Source organism: Pongo abelii, chromosome 10, assembly GCF_028885655.2.
Source record: "Pongo abelii isolate AG06213 chromosome 10, NHGRI_mPonAbe1-v2.0_pri, whole genome shotgun sequence".
NCBI lineage: Eukaryota > Metazoa > Chordata > Mammalia > Primates > Hominidae > Pongo > Pongo abelii.
The window spans coordinates 83,772,908-83,794,552 of record NC_071995.2 but is presented as its reverse complement, the minus strand read 5'-3'; the positions used below and the strand labels follow the sequence as shown (position 1 = coordinate 83,794,552).

General features: G+C 33.5%; 1 long non-coding RNA gene across 1 annotated transcript in view; it reads right to left on the bottom strand.

Annotated features, from left to right (window-relative positions):
* Positions 1–1,906: 1,906 nt before the first annotated feature.
* The window catches only part of LOC129049414 (uncharacterized), a 157,372-nt gene continuing 137,633 nt past the window's right edge, over positions 1,907–21,645 (bottom strand). The window contains exon 6 of the long non-coding RNA XR_008512466.1: positions 1,907–6,393. This is a non-coding gene — a long non-coding RNA (uncharacterized LOC129049414). The remainder of the gene's footprint in view (positions 6,394–21,645) is intronic.

The following is a 21,645-nucleotide window of genomic DNA, read 5'->3' as shown; positions in this document are numbered from 1 at the left end:
CAAAAAAACAAAAACTTAGTAATAAACCAAGCAGGTGAAAAATCTTTACACTGAAAACTATACAGCATTTATGAAAGAAATTGAAAATGACACAAATAAATGAAATAGTCATCCATGTTAATGGAGTAGAACTAATATTGTTAAAATGTCTATATTGCCCAAAGCAATCTATAGATTCAGTGTAATTTCCATCAAAATAGCAGAGGCATTTTTCACAAAAATAGTAAAAAAAAATCCTAAAACTTATATGGAACCACAAAAGACTCTGAATTGCCAAAGCAATCTTGAGAAAAAAGAGCAAAGCTAGCAGCACCACATTACTTGACTTCAAAACATATTATAAAGTTATAGTACATTCAACATTACATTAAATTCAACAGAACATTAAAAAATATTATTCACCATGATCTAGTGAGATTCATCCCAGGGCTGCAAGGATGGCTCAAAACAGCATGGTAGTGACATAAAAAGACACATAGACCAATGAAACAGAACAGAAATCTCATAAATAAATTCATGTTTACACAGCCGATTATTTTCTCAAAAAGTTGCCAAGAACACACAATGAGGAAAGAATAGTCTCTTCAATAAATGGCTCTGGGAAAACTGGATCGCCATATGCAGAAGAATAAAGTTAGACCCTTATCTGACATCATATACAAAATCAACTCAAAATGAATTTAAAATTTAAATGTAAGACCTGAATCTATGAAACTACTAGAAGAAATCATAGGTGGAATGGTCCATGACATTAGTATGGGCAATAATTTTTTGGATCTGACCTTAAAAGCAGAGAAAACAAAAGCAAAAATAGAAAAATGAAATTATATCAAACAAAAATGTTTAGTACAGGAAGGAAAACAATCAATAGAGTGGATAGAATATCTATAGAATGGGAGAAAATATCTGCAAACTATATATCATATAAGGGGAATATCCTAAATATATTATAAAGTCAGTGACCCAATACCAGGAAAACAAATAATTAAAAGCGGACAAAAGACCTGAATGGACATTTCTAAAGCAAAGCTACACAAATGGCCAATAGATATATGAGAAATGCTCAACATACCTAAACATCAAGAAAATGTAAATCAAAACCATGATGAGGTATCACCTCATTATTGTTAGAAGGATTATTATTAAAAACTTAAAAAATGAGTATTAGGAAAGGATATGGAAAAAAGAGACATTTGCACACTGTTTGTGGAAATGTAAATTAGTACAGCCACTATGGAAAGCAGTATAGAAGTTCCTCAAAAAATTAAAACTAGAACTACAATATGATCTAGCAATACCGCTATAGGGTATAAATCCAAAGGATATAAAATCAGTACATAAAGAGACATCTACACTCCAGTGTTTATTTCAGCACTATTTACAATAGCCAAGATTTGGAATCAATTTATGTGTCCATCAACAGATGAGTGGAAAAAGAAAATGCGGTAAGACATGGAATAAAATTCAGCCATTAAAAGAAGGCAATTCAGTCATTTGTAACAATATGGATGAACCTGAAAGACAAGTGAAATAAGCCAGGCACAGAAACACAAATATCACACAATCTCACTTATGTGTAGAATCCAAAAAAGTTGATCTCACAGAAACAGATAGTAGAATGGTGTTTACTAGAGGCTGTGGAAGTTGTACTGGACAGGGCCCAGGGGGAGAATTTGGTCAAGGGGTACAAAATTGCAGTTAGATAGGAGAAAGAAATTCAAGAGATGTGTTATACAGCATAATGACTATAGTATATGAAGATACACTGAAGAATGCAAACGTTAACTGTTCTCACAAGAAAAATAATAATTATGTGAGCTGATGTATATGTTAATTAGCTAGATTTTATCATTCTACAATGCATATGTCCCATAAGGCATCATTTTTTACATAATAAATACATAAATTTTATCTATATTAAATAAATATATTTGAAAAACAAGAGACACTTGTGGAACAAATTAAGAAAAAGAAGTTGTTGGAGAAAGAAATTTTGAACAATGTGGTAAATATGCATGAAAGATTTTTCCACCTACTTAGAAGTGAAGAGATATGCAAAACTCAATAGCCCAATTATCATAGGAGCCATATTTACATTTGAAAGATCTTATTTCTGGCTATTTCCAGTACACATAAACTTATTCAATGCTAATTAGGAACAGAAATTAGAAAGGCAATTGACAGACAGACCGTACATTCTAGGTTATTGTAACAAAAATTCCATTTCTTAAGGAGAAATTTCAAAGATAAATCCCAGGCAATATGTAGAGAGCATGTTCTTTGTATCAACAAAGGAGAGCTAAGCTTACAACACAGGTTAGCAATGAGAGAAAATAAAGAAAATTGATCAAAATAAGCTAAGGGTTCACCAGATAAGAAAGATGAAAAATGATCATTAAACCACTTAAAACTATTTACAATCTCTAAATTGTCATTTTAGTAGATTTTGCATGGCTGATTTCATGGTCTAGGTTTTATCTCAGTTCAACTTTAAGAGCCTTATCCACAATACATAATTAGCTATATGGCCTTAGCCAAATTGCTTTACCTATATGTGCTTCAGTTTGTTCATCTGTAAAATATTACTCAGTTTACCGGGACAAAAGCTGGCTCCCAAGGTGTGGTGAGGGCTTGGTAAGCTAATATTTGTAAAGCACTTAGAACAGCATCTGGCACAACATAAGTATTACATAAGCATGTGCTGTCATAATCTTTAAAACACTGGGTAAAAGGAATCCTTTGATTCATGCATGAATGGCTTAACAAATGTATCAACCGGTGTTTTGATTATTGATTAGGTGTTAGGCACCATATAAGATTCTGAGGATGAAGCAGTGCCAGATATAGTCCATGTACTCAAAGACTTTACAGTCTAACGTGGATTAGAGAGACAACAAACAAAGAAATGTCAATGTCATGTGAGAGCACAGTGCAATATATAAAATGGATATAGTGATAATACCTACTTTCTAAAACCGGCATGAAGTTTCAATATAATTCCTGAAAATATTTTAGTATGGTAATTAGCATAGAGTAAGGACATAATAAAAGTTAGCTGTTACTCTTGTGTTGTAGTCTTTTCTGTTTATTTCTTTTCATGCTTGTTTTTCTTACTAGCTCATGAGATTCCCTCCAGAAAAAAAAATCTTATCCTCAGTGAACATTTAACATTTTTTGAACAGTATATGCTTGATATTCTTAATACTGAATATATGAAGATTAATAATACAAAGTTCTTGCTCTCGAGAGACAAACTTACATACTTTTAAGTTACAACATAATATGATAAACACAGTTAGTGCTATAAGCAATAAACTCTAGAAATGTAGAGAATGGGGCAACCTTCCCTGAGGAAACAAGAGGTTTCCAAGGACTTATTACCTCATCTGGATCTTAAAATGAAGGAAGGGTTTTACAGTGAATGAGTGATATTGAATGAACCATGTAATGAAAGATTATGATTAATCTAGAGGTTTTAGGAAAGGTAATAGAAAGGAAAAATAATAAACAGGAGGGCAGACATGTGGGTTGGCCCCACATGGGGAACCAAGCTCTGGAGTAAGTTGGGGAACCAAGCCCTGGAGTAAGTTGTACTTCAAGGTAAAAAATTTATATTGTGTACAGAAAGCAATGTGAAGCATTGGAGCAATGTCCTTGACTTTACTTGCTTTTTGCATACCCTTTTTGCTTAAGCATCTGTGGATTATAATCTACATACAGTAAGCTTTGTTTTAAAGAAGAGGACTCTGAAGGATCATGGTTGGTTCAAGCATCGTATAGGCTGATGCCTGGAACTGACTTTAATCCCCAGCATTGTGCTTTAGAAACACTATATGCTCTATAAACATTTATGGAGCCAAATTGAAAGCGTGAGCTTAATCTGAAACAGTTTCTTACTGAACTCACATAAAAAATATTTTTGGTAGAACAGTCCGGACTTGAATATATTTAAACCTGTGTCCGAACAATAGACTTCTCTTATCCCACAACTTGCTAAGAAGGTCAAACGTTTTACTGTCACAAGAAAGATTGATTTGTGATCTAGAAAAACTGGGAATGAATTTTCTCCATGGCATATGAGCACCTCCCATCAGAAATTGTGCTTATTGCAATAAAGTATTAGTGGTTAAAAATGTTTTGGTCTCTTTCTGTTAATTTTATTATCGTAGAAAAAAGAAATTGAGTATCCAATTGTTGAAGCTGCAAGAGTTAGGATATATTGTCATAAGTTTCTATTTATATTCTGGAAGCCAAAAGTGTAATTGGCTCCTCATCAATCATCAAACTAGAAAAATAGGAGACTGGAAAATTGAGATTCTAAATTTAAAAAGTGGAGTTCTCTTCTTCATTACAACTATCCTATGAATTTTTCCTAAAATATTTTCTCAATCATCTATAAGTGAGTTTATTATTCAGTCTTGCATGATCACACTGTATTTGTATTTGGCCAGTATAGGTCTGAATTTTGTAATGGGTGTGCCTTAGTATACAGTAATTAAATTATGATTAAGTCAATTTAGATGAATATCTCCTACTGTTTATGTCCAATTTTGAAAGCATTAACAGTATTAGTCATAGTAAATGTTAGGCACACCAAATTGCCTAATGAGGTATCTCTATTAACACAGAAAAATTGAAAACTGTAATTTAGTAAAATTCAATCCTAGCAAAATACATAAATCAAGTCATAATCTCTCCAAATGGAGACTACTTTTTGCACTATATATATTTTTTCCCTAGAGTTATATGTTTCAGTTACCACTGCATATTCCTACATTCTATGATCTAAATTACCATAGACTAAATTCCAATCCCTAATGCACTGAGCTTATTCATCCACAGGTTTGGGATGGGCAAGAGAGAAGCAAAGGTCCAGTTCCTGAAACTTTCTGTTTAATTAGAGAGTATCTCATTGTCTATTTTCTAAATTAATGGGTTCTCATTTTTTTGCCTTTGTCTATAAAATACAGAGGCAAAACATACTTTCTCTTTACACATAATTCATATTCAACTGGGAGATTTTATAATTGTCACAAGAGGTGTCCCTCTGTGCCCAATAAGCCATGACAATTTAAAAACATTTTTAAAAAGATACAGGTAGTATATATTTATGTATTAACACATTTTATTATTTTTACATGTGTTAGCATTTAGGAATGGAATCTCCTAATAAAAAAGTGCTTTTTGTTAATATTACCCTCTGCCTTTCCAATGCAATTGTATCTGATCAGGTCCATTTAGAGCTGTAGCCTTTATTAAATTTAATTTTCACCAGCCCCCAATGAAATGAAATAAAGGCATTCATTGTCTCTTTTTTTCTCTGATTGGCCAGGAAAAACACTATTTTATACTGTGATTTATAATTCATGTCATCAAGTGGCCAGATATGCAAACTAAACAATATTTTTAAAATATATACTTTATACTTATGTGAGAATAAACTGTGAAGGAGAGCAGGGAAAATACATATCATTTTTCAACTCTAAAGGAAATAAAACTGGAGCTTATGTCACATTCTCCACAAATGATAATAGACTGATGTCCAGTCATTTGTCTCCTCAGGGCTACTTTAAAGACTTTTGTAGAAAAAAAAAAAAACATGTTTCTCTGGGAATAAGCACTTTTTAAAATTTATGTTCACCTATTTCCTTGATAACCATATTTAATTGTACTGTATTAACAGAGCTTTTCAGCAGATTTTTCAGGCATTGGTATTTTGTTACATACAAGTAAGAAATGCAAGAGTTCTCATTTAAAAAATATATACATAATGGCATAATGGCAGCTTGAATTTTAATACAGGCTTTTCAGAATAATACAACCAACAGTACATATAAACTATGAAAGAAAAATTACTAATTTACTTACAATGAATACCACATAAAGAATGTCTTTATTCTAACTAAAATGATGACATAAGATGAACAGTTCCTAAAGAACTGAAATTATCCTAACAGAACCTCATTCCATATCTGGACAAGTGTATACTACTATTTACATAAAATACTTCAATTAAAATCCTGCATTTGTCAGCTCTGATTTTAAACTTCTCAAATGTGGAATACTGGCTTTTCAAGAATGCAACAAGAAAAAAAGATGCTCTATGTTTTATCTACAGAGTACTTTGTTTGTTTGTTTGTTTGTTTAGCTCAAAATTAGGTAGTATCACCTAGCAGGCACAGGTGCCTCTAAATAAACTCTCCTTTCATCGTCCTCAAAAGCAATCTCATAGACGCAGGTCATATTTAAGGACATGATCGATGGCTCAGAAATTGCAGGCAAAATAGATTTGCCCTGAGGTTTGATGAGGATCTCACCCTAGTGGAAATTATAGGCTGTTACATTACCAGAGAAACAGGTGCCCCAGATACTTCAATTCCCTTCCAGTTCCCACTATGGAAAGAGGAGAGGAAGTAGAAGGTTAAACAGGCACACAGAAGCAGAACTGATCAGTAATAATGGCTCACTTTTTCCTCATGAGAGAATTACTCATTCCACTGCTGTTTCTTAGTATATTTGGAGTTTGATAACAGGTTTTTACCGTCTTTTATGCTGCAGTGAGCTTGTATCTTTATCTCTTAAAATATCTACTTTTAAAAATTTGTAATAGTTTTAGGAAATAATGCATAGTTATGTTTCTATAATGTGCTAACACTGCCTTGTTAATGTTTCTCACATGCCTCATTCATTTTCCTAAATCCTGGGCAAAATCCCCAAAAGGAAATGTCAATTGCTTATACTGTTTCTTCTTAATAATTTTCCAATAGTGAGAATCTCAATAACCTGATTGAAAAAAAAAACTTTCTCAAAAGTATAGCATAACATTTGGAAGAGTCAGTAAAAATGCAATGTTTTCTAGAAATTTAAATCTCTATTTTTCATTGTCTTTCAAAAGTAATTATCACTAGATTTATAATTAAGTTTTGTGAAAAAAAAAAATGCCTGAAGTGTCCCAAAATTAAATTTACCAAAAATCTACTCCTCAAAGGAGAAGGAAAATAAAGAGGTAAAGGAGGGGTATTTTAGACTATTTTACATATTAGGAACAGCTGAAATATTTTTTAACCACTATTCTTATCCTTCACAGATTTTATGCACAGCACACACAAGTTTAAAGGAGAAGAATTGGGAGTTTCAGAGAGAAAAGGAGTAGTACAACTAACTGTCTCTAAGAATTCCCTTAAGGTCACAATAAAAGAAACACACATATCTTTTAGGACTTTTAGAATTATTTTAGGCCAACAACCATGGAAACTTTAGGTGAGAAATTGAAAGACAAAACAGAAGTCTCCTTGTCCTAAAATGATGGCTCCCAAGGAAGGAAGATGGTGGAACATGTTGATCACACACACCATTTTTCTTCTAATTTTCATTTTCTCAGGGAGGAAATAACTTGAGTGGCCTGAAGGGTACACATCAGAGAGTACCACAGACCTAAAACAACTAGAGGATGTGCAACTGTATAGCTATTCTTGGTCCTAGCATGAACAAGGTCCTTTGCTGCATCAGTGGGAGTGAACAGATCATTCTGAAAAAGCTTGTATAGAGTAACATTATCTTGAAGTTTTTGCAGGGGGTTTCAGACTCATAGGCCCTCTACAGTCTCTCTTACTTTACTCTTACTCTTCAAGTAGCACTTGGGAGTACCTTATTTGAAGATGCTCTTTAAAAGTTAGGAGGTGCCAAGGTAAGATTCAAAGGATAAACAGAGTTAGCTCTTTGGGTCTGACTCTTGTGTGAACTTTTGATGTAAGATGATAAAAAAATTGTGGGGTTGATTGAGGAGTTAGTGCTACTTATTCTTTTAAAAAAAACTGTAAGTCATACCTTTAGCTATACTTATACACACTTATATATAAGCAATACTTATATATTTGATGTCTCCTTAATAACCTATGATATAGGTACATTATTATTATTGTCATTTCACAGGTGAAGAAAAAGAAGTATAGAGACATTAAATAAGTTTTTTAAGGGGTTACAACTAGTAGGTAGCTGAGCCAAGATGAAAACCCAGACTGGATCCCACTGTAGCATTCTTGGACATTATACTACAGGAATGATAATACCCCTATGTTAAAAGATAATTAATAAATTATTGCTATACAATCAAGCAATTTTCCAGGAATTTGGGATTTCCTTGTTGCCTATCTCACATCAATGAGGTAGGAAACTTGAGTTAAATTTGGTATAAGTGCACAAACAAGGAAAAGAGTTTATGCATATTACATATAACATAGTTTTTACCTTTGCTATATTTCTTAGAAACCTAAAATTCAAAGAAGCAATTTACATAAATTTGAAATTTCTTGTTTTTAGTTAAATTCTGATTGTATTAATATTTTCCAGTGAGTCCTAATACCATAATATGCCCTATGCAATAAAAGAGGGCTTACTTTTGTCAAGCAAATTTTGGGAACTGGTAGGAACTCCATTCACCTTTTGGAGCTTCTCAGGGCATCTCAAATGTTAAAGGCTCTACGAGATCCTGCAGTGAGGTTTAGTGTTGCTCACTTCATCATTTGCCAGACTTCTTTGAGCAAGCGTTCTTTGGTTGTCTGTGTAGTTGTTGTTTCTTAGATACACCTATTCAATTTTTGTATAGCTACTTGTTCAGTGGAACACTCCATAGTAAATTCTGGATTGCTCAAATTAAAGTGGGGAATGAGGACAGCCATTTTACTCCTCTCACATTCTACAAAGAGCTGGAATCTCACAGATTTTCTTACTGGATGAAAGCACATGCAGTCTCTGGAATTAGGCAGCGTTTCCATGGTAAATTATTTCTTTCAAGCCTCTTTAAAGAAGGTATTTGGCATCTCCTTTGTTGACGTTAAACAATATCACTTTCCAATTTCTATGCAACAGCAGTTTACTGTTGTCAGTTTAGAGTTATTTTGCATTATAAATGTTTCTCTGGTTCCTGTTCACTTTTAATAGAGAATTTTAGTCTTTATTAAACACACTAGTGTAATGTGTTTTAATTATAACATTCAATTTAATTTTGATGGCTTCAAATTATATTGAAAAGGCAAGAAAAGAACTTTGCATTTTTTACGTTTATTTTTAGCTGGCTAGCTGATTGGTTCACTATTAATTGATACTTTAGTCAAATAGAATAAATACAAGCTCTTTCTGTTGTCAAACAGCTGTTAAAATGACGGCTTAACTACTAATGGCAGATTTTCTACCATCAAATACAGACTCATTATACTTTGTACCATTAACAAATGCTTGTCAATATCAAATTATCTTAGATCTCTGAACATGTTGTGCTTAATCATTATTCTGATATTTCAGACAAGCAGATTATTTTTAAAATTGGCAGTGGTGTCAAACAGCAAGTCCATTATCTTAGAAAAAATAATTATATCAGCACTATAGAAGGTCATTTGTTAACTTTCTGTCTAGAGAGATAAACGTTTGTAAGATCCCAAACCAGCGAATCAAGATTTTTAGTTTTAATGTGTGACCTATATATCCCACTGAGTAGCTCCACCACATCCTTTTTTTTCTTTCTTATTATTATTCTTAACTTTACACATTGGAGGTTCTAGACTCTTCAGGTTCTTGCAAGAATGACAATTTGGTTCTTCTATTAAGGGTCTTATCTCACAGTACAGGAACTAAATCTCATGTCATTTCCCATATTTACATTGTATTATCAAGAGAGTTTGGGAACGGGATGGAAAGTGTGATCAATGTAAATGGACAACTATTATTTCAAAGTGATATTTTTTCTTCTCTATTAAAAAAATGATGGTTAGAAATAAAGGAGTTGAAAATATAAATTTTTATATGCTTTTCTAAGATATTCATTCCAATAGCATTTCCTTTCTTGTACAGTATTGTGGTTAAAAGTGTAGCTACACAGATGGCTATTAAGATGGCAGAAATGAATGAGACTTCCACTTGAGAATACTTGTGTTTGAAGGATTAACACAAGGCAAAGGAATAATGGAAGAGTTAATGTTTTGTCCTCTTAGGAAAGCAAATAGATGACTAAATATTATGAATACTTCAAGGCAAGGGATGTATGGACAGCATAGATTCCTTAAGAAGTCTATTACAGTACCTCAATGAATTTTGGATAATAGATTAATAAAGTTTAGGACCTAGAACTTAGGATAACTTAAAAAATACTTGTAGGGTGAATATCTACGGATGGAAAAAAAAAAGTGAGTTTCGTTCTGAATCATTTTTGTTCCAATCTAAAGTGCTAACATAACCAGTTTTTCTGCCAATATAAAACATATATTTTATTCTCCTTCTCCTCCTTTAGTTGTAATTACTTCCTTCTTCCATCGAGTTTAATAATGAAAAGAGCATTACTTTTGGAGACAGACAGACCAAATATTTTCTTAGACTTTAGTATTAGGCTCTAAGCAGAGCATTAAGACAGACAAAATTAAGGTTTGTAAGCTTTTGACTCTCATTTCCCATCCTAATGCACCTCTCTGCTTCCCTCTCCCCAGTCACCTCTTATGTAGACTTTCCTTCATCATACAAGAATTAAGAAACTCGATCTCTCTGTTTCAAGAGCCTCCCTAACCTAAAGAGAGGGAAAAATGGTGTTTTTTTAGTATACTTGAGGCTTCAGGCTCAGCTCAGCACTGCCATGACAGCCTCTCCTGCAAATACGTTTCCTACCACCAGTAGACAAAATCTAAGTATTTCTAACTGGGTGAGTTAAATTCACCTTTTAAAAGTAAATTGTCACAAAGTTCTATATGATAAGAGACTAGCAGAACTGTTCTTGATCCAGTTGCTCTCTGCTCTGTGTTTCCAGAGCCAAAAAATTTTCCTTGTTTCAGCTTTCTTACTGAGTATATTCCCTCATCCAATCCCTTCCATTCTTTCCAGGTGGAGATTCTTTCTATGTGGACTCTTCTCATGTGGGCATATCTGGACATCAAGTGTCCCCAGTATTTTCAGAAAATCTATTTATTTCTTATTTTTTCCATCTTATTGAAAATATCATGGGAGATTGTAAGAATAAAATATTTTGGCAGTTTTGGTCTTGTGAGAAAGCATCTCAGGTTTATAGGTTATAGGTTCTGGCACTTATAAAAACCATATTCCAAGTTAACAAGAGATAATAAGTAAAGTTCCCATTACAGAACTCTCACTATGGAGTCTCCCACCATTAGATTTGCCCACGCTGGGATCTCAGTAGAGACCATGGTGACCAAGTCATACATTTTATTTTCAAATCTTACTGTATTAAATTTTGCTTATCTTTATATCCACACCCAATTTAATACAGTGAAAGTTTCTTTTTGATTGTCTTTAACACCTCCTTTATCTCTAACACCCCTAAGTATGCTTCTAGAGACTGCTCGACTATCACCCTCTTGATGTGGCATTATACTACCAATCTCAACATTCTTTGTCTATTCCTCCTCGTTTTCCATCAGACTCTATTCATACTTCCAGTGTTGAATTTGTAATGAATAGGACTTATCAGCTTACATGACTGCCTTTCACATAGTAGTCCCTCAAAGAGTATGCTTTATGTGATTACAGGAATAGATGAATAAATGGTTAGCTGGTGATATGGTTTGGCTCTGTGTCCCCTCACAAATCTCATCTTGAATTGTACTCCCATAACTCCCACATGTTGTGGGAGGGACCTGATGGGAGATAATTGAATCATGGGGGTGGTTTCCCCCTAACCGTTCTCATGGTAATGAGTAAGTCTCACGAGATCTGATGGTTTTATCAGGGGTTTCCGCTTTTGCATCTTTCTCATTCTCTCTTTGCCTGCTGCCATCCATGTATGACGGGACTTGTTCCTCCTTGCCTTCTGCCATGATTGTAAGGCTTCCCAGCCATGTGGAACTGTAAGTCCAGTTAAACCTCTTTCTTTTGTAAATGGCCCAGTCTTGGGTATGTCTTTATCAGCAGTGTGAAAACAGACTAATACAGTAAATTGTTACCAGTAGAGTGGGGTGTTGCTGAAAATATACCCAAAAATGTGTAAGCAACTTTGGAACTGGGTAAGAGGCAGAGGTTGGAACAGCTTGGAGGGCTCAGAAGAAGACAGAAAAATGTGGGAAAGTTTGGAACTTCCTAGAGACTTGTTGAATGGCTTTGCCCAAAATGCTGGTAGTGATATGGGCAATAAGGTGGAGGCTGAGATGGTCTCAGAGGGAGATGAGGAACTTTTTGGTAACTGGAGCAAAGATGACTCTTGCTATGTTTTAGCAAAGAGATGGGTGGCATTTTGCCCCTGCACTAGAAATTTGTGGGACTTTGACCTTGAGAGAGATGATTTAAGGTATCTGGCGGAATAAATTTCTAAGCAACAAAGCATTCAAGAGGTGACTTGGGTGCTGTTAAAAGCATTCAGTTTTAAAAGGAAAACAGAGCATAAAAGTTTGAAAAATTTGCAGCCTGACAATGCGTTAGAAAAGAAAATCCCATTTTCTGAGGAGAAATTCAAGCTGGCTGCAGAAATTTCATAAGTAACGAGGAGCCAAAAGTTAATCCCTAAGACAATTAGGAAACTTTCTCCAGGGCATGTCAGCAGTCTTCATGGCATCCCCTCCCATCACTGGTCCAGAGGCCTAGGGGAAAAAAAAGTGGTTTTGAAGGCTGGGCCCAGGGTCCCTGAGCTATGTGGAGCCTAGGGACTTGATGCCATGTGCCCCAGAGGCTCCAGCCATGGCCATAAGGGGCCAATGTAGAGCTTGGTTCTTGGCTTCAGGTGGTGCAAGCCCCAAGTCTTGGCAGCATTCACGTGGTGTTGAGCCTGTGGGTACACAGAAGTCAATAATTGAGGTTTGGGAACCCCCATCTAGATTTTAGAAGATGTATGGAAATGCCTGGATGCCCAGGCAGAAGTTTCCTGCAAGAGTGGGGCTCTCATGGAGAACCTCTGCTAGGGCAGTGTGGAAGGGAAATGTGGGGTTGAAGCCCCCACAGAGAGTCCCTACTGGGGCACTGCCTGGTGGAGCTGTGAGAAGAGGGCCACCATTCACCAGACCCCAGAATGGTAGATCCACTGACAGCTTGCACCATGCACCTAGAAAAGCCACAGACACTTAATGTCAGCCTGTGAAAGCAGCCAGGAGGGAGGCTCTACCCTGCAAAGACACAGGGGCGGAGCCGCCCAAGACCATGGGAACCCACCTCTTGCATCAGTGTGACCTGGATGTGAGACATGGAGTCAAAGGAGGTCATTTTGGAGCTTTAAGATTTGACTGCCCCACTGGATTTCGGACTTGCATGGACCTTGTAGCCCCTTTGTTTTGGCCAATGTCTCCCATTTGGAATGGTTGTTTTTACCCAATGCCTGTACCCCCATTGTATCTAGGAAATAACTAGCTTGCTTTTGATTTTACAGGCTCATAGGTGAAAGGGACTTGCCTTGTCTCAGATGAGACTTTGGACTGCAGACTTTTGAGTTAATGCTGAAATTAGTTAAGACTTTGGGGGACTGTGGGGAAGGCATGATTGGTTTTGAAATGTGAGGACATGAGATTTGGCAGGGGCCAGGGATGGAATGATATGGTTTGGCTCTGCGTCTCCACTCAAGTCCTATCTTGAAATGTACTCCTATAATTCCCACATGATATGGGAGGGATCTGGTAGGAGATAATTGAATCATGGGGGAGGTTTACCCCATACTGTTCTCATGGTAATGAGTGTCACGAGATCTGATGGTTTTTCCAGGGGTTTCCGCTTTTGCATCTTCCTCACTCTCTCTTTGCCTGCTGCCATCCATGTAAGACGGGACTTGCTCCTCCTTGCCTTCCACCATGATTGTGAGGCTTCCCCAGCCATGTGGAACTGTATGTCCAATTAAACCTCTTTCTTTTGTAAATTGCCCAGTCTCGGGTATGCCTTTATCAGCAGCGTGAAAATGAACTAATACAACTTGACAAGGATCTTCTTTTTCAACTGGGTGTTTTAGAATCAGTCCTTCACTGAGCAAACAAAGGTAACTCTGGACCAGTAGGCATTTTCTGGGTTAAAGAAGGTTTGCTCAGTACTGGCCTTTTGACCACAAAGTCCAATTTGAGTCCAATTTCATTCATTATCTCCTTCTATTATGTTTTTAACATCTATTGGCCACATGATAAATGCAGCGATTATATGCAAATGACTGAGAACAAAGATCAAAGTGTGTGCCTCTAGCAGAGACTATTCATTTATTAAGAACATGGTGCCAGGTTGCTCATAACTGTGCTGATTACCTGCTTATGTTTTTAACAAAAGTTCCACAAAACATTCTTATCTATCTTCCTAAAGTCTGTCATTTGGCTTTGTAATTTTTTAGAATTTATTTTTTCAAGAATAGAATGTATACACTCTGGACACCCATGACACTATTATCTGTGCACTGGTAAGAGACATGTGTTCCAGGGAACCAAAACTTTTCAGATTGTATTTCTGAGGATTGTTTCAGATTTTTTATTCAAGAGTGATAGAAAAAAAATTCTGAAATTTGATAGTGCTTAAATATTCATACGTCTTCTCACTCTTAGATGAGTTGATCAACTCAGAAAATTTTATTAGATATTTTATTTATATTGTAATTATTTTTCGTATTTCCAAAGGAATATATAATGGAAAAAATATTTCCCCCCAACTCAAGCAGTTCTTTGGGTTAAGAGGCAGACAACTTTCTAATAAATATCTCCATCTAGTGGTACAATTAGAAATATATCGAAGACATCGTTCTATAAGAAAACATTGCTACAAATTCATTTTCCGTGTTATGTATTAAAAGTAATGGCAATAACTGCAATTACTTTTGCACCAACCTAATGTTTAAACATCTGTGTGTGTGTGTGTGTGTGTGTGTGTGTGTGTGTGTGTATTCATGAAAGTATCTAGTTAGGAAGTAAAATTCAACCTCCCATATGATAACAATATTTTTGCTAAATTTTGTAAAAACGGTTGTACCAAAAACTTAAACATTATTTCCTAAATCTGAGACATTGTATTCACTAACTTAACTGATATTTAACTTATTCATGACCAGCCACTTGCATATAGCATACATATCAATATCAAAAATAAGGAAGCAAAATTGATGAACTTTCACATTTTCAAGTTGGGTCAGTTGAGAAAATACTTGACATCACATTTTCTTTTTAAGTTGTGTAATTTGAGAAAATACTTGACAATGGCTTTTCACCACCTAAATTAGGTGCAGAAAAATATGCTAAATGTTGAAGCCATTGTTTCTTCCTTGCCTTTCTGTTCCTGTACACCAGAATTCAAGTTCATAACATAGAACTTCAGAGAGGCATATTGATGTGACCATGAAATATAAGAAAAATAAACACCTGCCACTTCTTAATGTTTGCCTCTACAAAGCTAAAGTGATATCAGACATTGGCATATAAACAGGTATAAGATTTTTTTAGATGATTTTTGCTAATGTTGGTGTGTGAAAAGATGTTGTGATATATACAACAAATATACCAAGTCTTGTCAGGTCTGTTGCTAAGTAACTGACTACCCCAAAACTTAGTAGCTTAAAACAATAGTCCTATAATTATAGCTCATGATTTTATGAGTGAGAATTTGGACAGAGCTCAGCTGGGGTTTCTTTTGTTCCATGTGGCAGTGATTGCAAAACTCAGTGAGATTCAGCTGATCTGGAGGGTACATTTGTGAAGACGGCTGGAAGGTGAGCTCCATTGGGAGTGTTGACCGGGATATTTACACGTGGCTTCATCAGCATGGGTGTCTCAGTATACCTAGACTTCTTACATAGTGGATTAGAGATGTAGCAGCAAATGTTCCAATGAACAAGTAGAAAGCTACATTAATTTAAATGACCTAACTTTGGAATGCATATAGCATCGTTACAGTCACATTCTCACTCACAAGTCCACCTAGAGTTACTCAAGTAAAGACCTGTCTACTTATAAATAAAGTACCAGAAAATTTGCAGCCTTATTTTTAAGCCACCAGGCATCTACAGGGAATAGTTACTAAGAATATCCCATATGCAGAAGAGACAAAGAAATTCTGGTAGCTGTTTTCAGCTATCTGAAGGGTTATCAATGAAATTAAGATGTGTGTAGTCCATATACAATAGTCATCTCTTACCTGCAGTTTTTCTTTCGGAAGTTTCAGTTAGCCATGGTCAACCATGGTCTGAAAATATTAAATGGAAAATTCCAGAAATAAACAATTCATTTCCTTTAAATTATGTGCCTTTCTGAGTATGGTCATTGAATCTTGCACTGTCCCATTTCATCCTTCCAGGTATGTCAACCGTCTCTTTGTACAGCATATTGTTAGTCACTGAGTAGCAGACTAAGTTATCAGATCTAAAATACCTAGCCTAAATAGGATTCAGTGCTATCTGTGGTTTCAGGTATCCATTGAGGGTCTTGGAATGTATTTCATCAAGAAAATTGATATAAGGACTAATAAGTAAAATAATAGAGAAAAGTGTTTTGGTTTAACATGAGAAAGACTAATTTTCTGATAGTTAAATCTCCATTAAAGTAATAGGCTGCCTTGTGAGGTAGTGAACAATCAGTGTATAAGCAGGAGTCGTAACTGTTATAGATGTGATACCTACGTCAAATTAAAGGTTAGACTAAGTAAACCTTAAGGTTCCAATACTGTAGCTGTATTTAAAGAGATTAACCTATTCCTTCATGGCTATTTTGGTTTAGAGGGCAGATGAGATATTTAAAGTAAAAGTTATGTAATTTATAACATGACAAAACACTCAGCTGCTTTCCATATTGCCTTCATGTTGTTACACAATAGCTAGTGCACTTTTAGAGTGCATTAGTAATATGATTCAGTTTAGGAAATGTGGGAATGTCTAAAGCAGTGTGTTTTAAATCCTCACTGTGGGAAATTTTAAAACAGACAGTGATTCTCTCTCTCCATCCGCAGAGATTTTGATTTACTTAATCTGGAGGGAGTCTGAGCATGGGTACTTTTCAAAGCACGCCAGGTGATTTTAACCTACATTTGGGCTTGAGAACTCACGGCTCCAGCATGAGTCTCTGGACTCACAGAGAAACCTGTGCAGCAAGTCCCACAGAAGGGCAGGGAAAGTAAGTAGCTGTAACCTGAAACAACACTGTGTTCCAAGAACCAGAAGAAAATTTCAGTAGTTTTTTTTTATTGCTATGCCAATACTTAGATCTGCCTAAAACTTCCTAAAGAGCCCGAATAACTTTTACCTTGCCTTTTCAGAGCAATTAAGAAAAGAGTGAACATTTATAGCTCACATATGAGCTACATATGTTCCACATAGAGCCGAAACCCTTGTTTAATATCAGTTTCAAGTGACAGATTTGTCTTTCTTATTAAATCCAGTTAGACTGTGACCAAATTGAGGACAGGGACCATATCTCAATCATTTTGGAAACTCCAGTGCCTAACACCCGGGCCTACATTGTAAGACTTCAAAAATTAATTGTTTGTCAAGGCGAACAACTTTACACAATAGCAATTTAATAACATATTTTAGGAACATGTAATAAGAGGTCACATTATAGAGGCTCCTTAGAATGAAACAGATATTTTGGAACAGCAATGTTTCCAGAAACATGTATATACTTAGGCCATTTACATTTGAACTTCAGCAACTTTTAAAAATATTAATCTCCATGTGATCTCTTAGATAGTCCTTGAACTACTGGTTTTCACTGAAATTTAAAAATAAAACAAATAATCTGAAAATGTTCAGTGAGCCCAAAGCTATGATTTTTAGTATATTTTCAATTCGGTTGTTCATGTGTTATTCAATATGAAATCATTTCAGATTCAACTGAAGGGTAAAATTAAATTTACCATTTAAAACTAATCAGCTGGAAAATTTCAGATCTCTCAGGAACCATGTCACATCTCAATTTCTGGATTGACTTGAGTGAAGATTCAGAGCTTACTGTGAATGCTGATGTGAAAACTAGTATCATCTTTCATTTTTGTTTTGAGGCCTTAAATTGCTAGCTATGCCACTGAAGTGAATCATTAGTTCCAAGCATCAGAGCAAAGTTCAACCAAAATATCTTAGGGTTTAGTCATGGTAAGTCAACACAGTATGATATCCTAACACTTAAAAACAGGGATTTCCAAAAAAAGATGTTTGACAGTCCTTGAAATTTCCTCATAACTTTAAGTAGGAATTATTCTGCACTGTAGTCCATAAGAAATTGGTAGACTGCTGTGCCAAATTCATCCTGTAGATCACTGCACATAGCAAATTATTTGACACTTTTACTTTCTAGTTCTGAAAACAAACAAAAAATTTATATAAAATGCCTGAAATTGTTTTTATTTCTGCAAGTAGCTTATTTTACCTTTTAAATGTGTTTTATTGACTACAAGGATTTTATGCTTAGCTCTCACATGAATAACATCATAATCCAAAATCAAAACTGGAAGAGCAGGAGAAAATATGTGTATGTGGATAAACTACAACAACTTTATTTTTTGTTTCTAAACAAAATGTACTTAACGTTGAATGTTACCTACTTAAGAATGGATATAGTAACCTTACTCATCATTGGATTCCCAGCATTTAGCGCAGGACATAACATAAAGTAGGAATGTAAGACAATTTTTAAAAAAGCTAAAATGAATTAATGAATCAATGAGAGTTCTCTTTCTAGTAAATTGCAGGATTTTTTGGTAGGATTAATTATTATTGTGAGAGCAAAATTAATTCTTGATATACATAATGGTTTTCTGAATGAAAAAGATAATTATTTTTAAATTAACTAGTTAACATTTAATTATTGATATATATTTGAATACCAACATGCTTATTTTTATAATATATAAAATATATACATTATATATATTTATATATCTTATATAATATATGTAATGTATATATTTTATATTATATATTATATAATATATTATATAAAATGGATATTATATAAATATAATATTTATATATAATATATAGTATATAAATTATATATATTATATAACATATAATATATAGTATATAAATTATATATATTATATAACACATAATATATAGTATATAAATTATATATATTATATAACATATAATACATAGTATATAAATTATATATAATATAACATATAATATATAGTATATAAATTATATATATTACATAATATATAATGTATAGTATATAAATTATATATATTACATAATATATAATGTATAGTATATAAATTATATATATTACATAATATATAATGTATAGTATATAAATTATATATATTACATAATATATAATGTATAGCATATAAATTATATATTTTATATAATATATAATAAATTATATAATGTCTATTTTATATAATATAATATTAAAATATAATATATAACATATATTATATATTTTATATAATATATGTTATATATTATATAATATATAATATATATTATTTCATTATGTTATTATATTATTAAATATAAATATAATATATATTTATATATAATATATTAAATAATATATAATATATATTATATTTTATATAATATAATATATAATATATTATATTATATTTTATATAATATAATATATTTTATATACTATAACATATAATATATTATATTATATTTTATATAATATAATATATTACATATTATATATTTTATATAACACAATATAATATATAAAATATAATATATTTTTTCTATTTCTGTAAAATATCCCCTTTTTACTGTAAATGTCAATTTAGAATTGTGAAATTTAAGCAGGTAACTAGATACTGCAAGATGTGATATTAATTAAAATGACAGTGATATTAATCTAACAAAAAAAGAATTTCTCAAATATCTTTATTCCTCTTAAGTTCATTTTTTAAAAAAAGGAATGCACATTAGATTCACATAATAAATGATGAGAACAAGCTCCCATTGGTCTTCTTCATATAAGCAACAACAGTTCTAGTCATTTTTTTATCAGAATAAATAGAAGAACAAAAATATTTTGAGAAGGGAATTTGGTTTTAATTTATCATCTCTTATCCAATTTAACACTCTCCCTTTATTCTCTCCCAGGAAAACTTACTTTTTCTGTCTTATGTTTCCTATCATCATTTCCTCTTTGAGTTTTTTTCTCTATTTCTGTTCCTGGGCTATTTTATAACAGAACAAGATGAGTTAAAAACGTTAGCTTCCACTTACTAAGTTTCATTTGATCTTTATGACACCCCCATGAAGTAAAGATAATACTTTAGAGTGATTAAGTAACAAAGTGAACATTATTCAGTAATTTGCAAAGTTGAGATTTGCAAACAGTTTTGTCAGACCCCAAACCTCTGTACCATGCCACCTATCTGTTAGTGACAGATATGCTTGGGGTTAACAGCAATTTCCTTCCATTCTGTAATTAAAGAATTATTAATTTGGGTAACCTACTAGCATTGGAAAAGCAATATACTACCACTTATTTTAAAACAAGTAGTATATTCGAATCTTAGGAAGTACACACATTTTTCAAAGACAACTGTTTTGACCTAAATAACTTCATTACTTTGGACTAAAAGCTGTGGAAGAGGGCCAATCTGTGATTCCAAGTGGGAGGCTAATTTTGGACTTGAGATCCATGATGAGAATGAGAAAACCGAAAGTCAGGTTACTCTATGGTGGTCTTCATTCTCAAGCCTGTTTTCCTCCCCTCCGTGCAAAATTACAACGTGGTTGATAGGGGTAAGGAGAACTATCTTGAACTCAGAAAATTATTTTTTCCTCTTTGAAAAGCCTAGTAGTTCTACGCTAACCCTATTATAAATGTCAGCTGCATGAACCCAATTCTACTTTGCAAATAAAGACTAATGATTTTTTAATATATTAATACAAATTGACATTTCCAGGAATGAAACTACTGTATAATAAGGAAATTTAGCTTTTATTTTTTTCTGGAGCTTTAAGACATGTTCACCATTTTAAAAAATCATGGCATTGATCTAAACCACTTATGATATTATGGTATTTTGGTTGGCAAAAAAAAAAAACCCTGTATTAGTTTACAATTTTTAACTGTTACATTAGTGGCAATTCTATATTTAGGTGTAGACATCTAACTACTTTGTTACGTTTTCTAGTGTATTTGTTCCCAAGTATTTACATGTTGAAATGTAGAACTTTTTCATCATCTAGTACATTTCTTTTTGTCTTTTATATTACAAATGGGACATTATCTGGATTTATAAATTATATTTGTAGATGAGCTATATTACTTATGAATTTTCATTTAGGATATTTCTTATGAAAAGGAATTGGATCTGAGAGGAATGAAAATTTCTGCTAGCTCATGCTCTCTTTAATGTGGAAACTTTTCTTCTGAAAGCCTGAGCTGAAGAGACAGATATTTAGAAGATGGCCAACAATTTAACTTGCCGCTACTCAGGAACTCAGGAGTATCTACAATTGTCCTACATAGCTATTTCTTCTACAATGTTTCTAGGAGTGTAGGAGGGCATAATGCTCCTACAACTCAACCTTTTTGTACAAAAGCATTTGCCATATGACGCATAATATATCCTCTTTCCATAAGAATTTATATAATTTATCTGTTTTTTAAAATGTATTTCTACCCTCATCTGAAGGATATAGATGACTGTGAAAGCGGCCATTGCTCAGAAAACAGCCGGAGGACATATTCCCTAGGTATGAAGCTTCTTCATTGACTAGTCAATGTAGACTAAAGAAAAAGATCTCAC